This window comes from Macrobrachium nipponense, chromosome 23, assembly GCF_015104395.2.
Source record: "Macrobrachium nipponense isolate FS-2020 chromosome 23, ASM1510439v2, whole genome shotgun sequence".
NCBI lineage: Eukaryota > Metazoa > Arthropoda > Malacostraca > Decapoda > Palaemonidae > Macrobrachium > Macrobrachium nipponense.
The window spans coordinates 13,432,712-13,438,875 of NC_061090.1; positions in this window are offsets into that span (position 1 = coordinate 13,432,712).

Below are 6,164 nucleotides of genomic sequence, written 5' to 3' on the forward strand. Positions count from 1 at the left end.
ACCAAATCATACAGACAAGAGCAAGAACGAATGTGTGGAGTCGGGTAGAAGTAAAAGTTGAAAAAAAGATATTCAAACACACATCACGCAGACTATTCAAGAACGTTTCTCCCGAACTATAAAAAAAAAATGCTTAGAGTAGACGCTTAAAAAGAATAAAGATATTATTATTATTATTATTATTATTATTATTATTATTATTATTATTATTATTATTATTCTTATTATTATTATTATTATTATTGTAATCTCCTAACATACCCGCATTATACTTTCACTCATTTGATTCTTTAAGTTCTGCAAACGCTCTGAACATGTCATGAACGGCGAAGATATGACCTTACGATCAGGTCATGTAATAAATAAAATATGTTTATTATTACTTAATAATATAATATTATATAATATAATACATATAATATAACATGTTATATTATTATATATTATATACTATGTATATAATAGATATATATAATTATATATATTATTATTTATATATACTTGTTTATAATTTATCTATATATATAGAATATATATAATATATATTATATATATATATATACTATATATATACATGTATATATATCATATATATAGATATATATATATATATTATATATATACTTGTCTTATAATTTATATGTATATATCGATGTTTTAATGTGACTTTTTACAAGAAGGTTTTCTTAATTATTGGTGCATTATACATATACTATATATATATATATATATATATATATATATATATATATATATATATATATATATATATATATATATATATTATATAATAAATATATATATATATAGAGAGAGAGAGAGAGAGAGAGAGAGAGAGAGAGAGTTTTTAACCATTTTAATCGGTTCATTACGCATGCTACAGTTTCATGGACGCCACAATATTCATCATTCTGCTTGGTGATAAAATAGACACTGACAGATTACACTGCATTGCCCCTCCCGACTCCATCTGTCTCTTCCGATCTACCGATCGGTTTTTATCTTTTAATCCTTCCATTTGATTTAGAAAAATAAATACGCAAAGATTTATCTCTAGAATAAGTTTCCAGCAGGATCAGGAATCCATTGTAACAACCGTCAAAGTGACTGCCACTGGTGGACACAATCGCCATCAACCTGAGTTTGAACAAATAACAAAACTGCTTTATATTCCGATGTCCCTCGTCTGGGAATCCTGTAGAAGTCAGATTAATTCGTAAAACGAATTGCATAACTGTTTAATTTTTTACTTTACCCACATCAGAGATTCCTTTTATATCCTTTCACGCAGAACGTGCAGAGCAAAATGCAGACGTTCACTGTGACAGGGACTGACTTCAGTTCTGTTCGTTTCTCCTATACTCTGGGCCCCTTCCTTTATTCCTTGTCCCTGCCCCATTACCGTTGAATTCGAAAACAGTCATTATGTTTAAGCTAACAAAGTAACTTATGGACTACATAACAGACCTAAATGATCACACAAGACAATAATCTTGGAAATTCCCTGGGATCTGCTACTTGTTCTTGTTGCTGTTGTTGTATTGGCATGAAAGGAGACGGGGGCCCTTTGGATTATATGGACGATACGAAGGTCGAAAAGGGTGATATGCCGAGATAAGTAAAAAACGAAGTAAACTGAAATTGTGCAAGGCTGGAAAGAAAAACCAGACTGTTGAGAATGGAAGAGAGATCAGTGAAATGGGTATATGATCTGATTTTCTTGAGGGGGGAGGAAGGGAAGGAGAGTTCAGCTCATACCGTGTTGACTTGATAATGTCAACAAGCAAGCCATAATATTTGCCACTTTCTTTAGTAATCCCTCTAAAGCCTAAGTCACTCGTTCCTCTTAGGTAGTCATCTCATTCACTCCTTCGCTTGATGATCAGCTGACATTCTATTTGCTTTTTTTATTATTACTAATGTTAGCCATTGACTGGTATAGAATTATTCAACTCATTTATCATGTTCACAAGAATTAGTCCCTTGGTTATTGTTTATAAAGAATAAGAATTCCTGGTCCTTCGCTCTTTTGAAAATTATATCAGCCCTCTCGGAATTAGTTGCTTTTTGCGTTCGCTTCTTTCTTCTAAGCATTTGTCACTTTCATTATTCTTTCTCTTCAAATTCAGCCATCTTTGCCATTTTTTTATGACTAGTTATTTTAGTTATTTCCTACAACTAAAATATAGTCTTTTAGTCATTCCTTCTTTTCTGGAGTCATTGTAGTAACTCCTTCATTTTATGGGGTCATTTTAACACCCCACCCCCATATTTTTTTTTATAATTTTCGCAGTTCCGTCCTTTGAGAATGTCATGCCACATATCTGGATAATCTAACATATCTTATTATTTTGATGAGTCATTTCAAGATTTCCCTCTTTCGAATTAATGTAGATACAAATGTTTATGCGTAACGATATGTACCAGAGAACACAGTCCATCCCTGTGAAGATAACGTTTATGCATCTGAAACAGAAGAAGAGCGAATGACCAAAACGAATGTCATAAATGGCCATTTATCTAAAAATGAAAAAATAAAAATAAAAACTTAGCAGAATAATTCATTCTTAGGATGAACCACTAAGTTCAAAGCACCAAGGTGACATATTCTCATAAAAAAAAGTTTGACTGAAATACTCATTTGCTCACAAAACAAACACCTTATCGGTATCTGTACCGTGAGCAATAATAGAATGATGTCATGAGAAGTTCCTGTTCCTTATCTGTGGAATGATAATCTGCGATGGTGGAATGCCTGAATTCAATTAGTAATGTTGAGAAACACAGATAATTTATCAATACTAGAAGATTTTATTAAGGTCAACGAATGTTCATCGTTTAGGAACATTTAAATACTGTTTGCGTTTACCCTTTGGGTATTATAATTAGACAATGATGAACAGCACACAAACTGTATATATATATATATATATATATATATATATATATATATATATATATATATATATATAGTCCCTTGGTTATTGTTTATATAAAAGAATAAGAATTCCGGGTCCTTCGCTCTTTTGAAAATTATATACAGGTCAAGACTAATGAAGGACAGCAAAAATTTACAGGTGTGCCAATATTGGTGGTGTCTTATTATTAGTTATCTTCTAAATATATATAGTATATATTATATATATATATATATGTTATATATCTAATATACATATACCTAATATATATATGTTATAGGTGTGGATATGTTAGATATATATATATATATATATATATTATCTAATCTATCTTATATATATATATTATTATATAGTATATAGTAATAATATTATATCATCTATAATATATATATTGTATATATAGATATATATATATATATATCTAATCTATATATATATATATATATGTATATATATATATATACTATATATATATATATATATATATATATTATATATAATTAATATATTAATATTATTATATATATATATATAATATTATATATATTATATATATTATAATTTATATATTATATATGTCGTACCTCGTATAGGTATTTGTTGTCTTTCATGGCCTCTACCTGTACTTTTTGTCATTTATTACTGCCTATAATTTTTAAAATATACATGATTCGCATGTGACGCGTGTAGAGTATCAGTGATGTTTTGTGCATGTGCAAATATATGTTAAACTACAACCTAGTCTTAAATCAGGGTGTGCATCGCTTATGGTTTGTATGGTTTTGCGCTTTTATGTTTTGGTTCCTGTTTTTTTTTTATTAATGTATACTTTAATTATATTTTTAGTTTACCTTATAATTATCTAGCTTACCTCTAATTTTTCGTTTAGATATCCTTTTTCTATAGTTTATACTACTTAGTTTACGTTCTTTAAACAATTGAACGACTGTGGTATTCACATATATATATATATATATATATATATATATATATATATATATATATATATATATATATATATATATACAGGCAGTCCCCGGGTTACGACGGCTCCGGCTTACGACGTTCCGAGGTTACGACGCTTTTTCTTAAATATTCATTGAAAAATCCACCCTGGGTTACGACGTTTGTTCCGACGTTACGACGCTGATGCTTCCGACGCTCCGAGTTAACGATGCTTTTAAAAAACGCATACTATGATAAAAATCCTTTATAGTTTAGCACAGTATATTAATAAAAATAATTTTTGAGGTTATGATGATTTTCGACACTTTTTATGTCGTATTTTTCAAATTTTTTTAGTGACGCCTCATATGCGGAACTAGTTTCCGAGCGAATGAATACATACTAGCTTGCAATGCGCAAAGTTTATAACAGTCCAAAAGTGCAAATAATGAAAAAATCATTGCTTGTTTCCAGTAATAATAACAAAATGAAGTTTCTGGTTAGATTACAACGCAAATTCCAAGTATCCAAAGAGAGACATTATTCAGTAATTTGATCAGAGAGAGAGAGAGAGAGAGAGAGAGAGAGAGAGAGAGAGGCGTCTTCCGACACTCCGAGTTAACGACGCTTTTAAAAAACGCATACTATGATAAAAATCCTTTATAGTTTAGCACAGTATATTAATAAAAATAAGTTTCTGGTTAGATTACAAAAATAATTTTGAGGTTATGATGATTTTCGACACTTTTTATGTCGCATTTTTCGAATTTTTTTAGTGACGCCTCATATGCGGAACTAGTTTCCGAGCGAATGAATACATACTAGCTTGCGATGCGCAAAGTTTATAACAGTCCACAAGCGCAAATAATGAAAAAATCATTGCTTGTTTCCAGTAATAATAACAAAACGAAGTTTCAGGTTAGATTACAACGCAAATTCCAAGTATCCAAAGAGAGACATTATCCAGTAATATATATATATATATATATATATATATATATATATATATATATATATATATATATATATATATGGATATATATATATATATATATCACATAGATAGAATGAGAGAGAGAGAGACCAATGCTATAGTTATTGTCATATGTTATTAAGTGATATAGGAATATATATAATATATATATATATATATATATATATATATATATATATATATATATATATATATATATATATATATATATATATATATATATATATATATATATATATATATATTTATATATATATATGCATATATATATACGTATAATTCGAGTAAAGTTCAATTTCTTTTATTATTTTTTTACATTTTGAAAAACTGTTTATCACTGAGAAACTTATATCTAGTGACAAACCTTTGGGGTCACTTTTTACCAGTTCCTGAAATAGTTAATGACACTTTCTAAAACATGTACAACAAGCAAGTGTCTATCAACAAAAATAAAGGTAGAATAATTGCTCCAATGCAAAACCTCAGAGATAAAAATCCTGCCATCATTAAACTAGAAAAAAGGTAATGGGTCTTGATACGATCAATATGCCTGATTATGAAGATATAATGAAGTGGGTTAATTCAGACAGCACAACATTTAACCTCTGCATTTAATATTGCAAAAAGTAATCTTAGGCTAGAGTATAAGTAAATAAGGTTTGACCATTAAATCTTTCTTCTACTTATGTAATAGAAGACTCTTCATTCAGTCAAACATTTTTTAAATCACGTTTTTTCAGAATCTCTTTTTGTGATAGAATCAGTTTCTCCACTCTATCTGTATTGGAGAAGTACAGATCTAGCACATACATCATTAACATTTGCTATGCTTCTTGAATGAATGCCAATAGTACATAATCTATTTCTATTTTACCAATACTGTGCCTACCTTTTGTTTCCTACTCTCATTTTACTATTTGTATTGGTCTCATGGTACCGTATTTCAGCAAGTAACAGAAATATACTTATTTTTCCCGTTCCTCCAGTTTCAACAAAATTCTCCCCTTTCAACTCTTCCCTATTAGCTTTTCTTGTACATTTTAGGCACAGGAAACCTCTTGATTTACTTAGGCTTTCCAATTTGCAATGCCTGTCATATTCAACACATAGGTTATTTGTGCTCATTACCACATCTTGTCCATTCCATTTACCTGGTTGCATCTTCTCAAGTGCTGCCTTTAAAATCATACTTTAATCAAGTGGAATTCTAGTGTCATAAGTTCAATTCCAAACAATATTACTATTCCTACAAAATAAAAAAAAAGCAATTAATCTCATTGTCATAAGAACAAATGAAACTACAT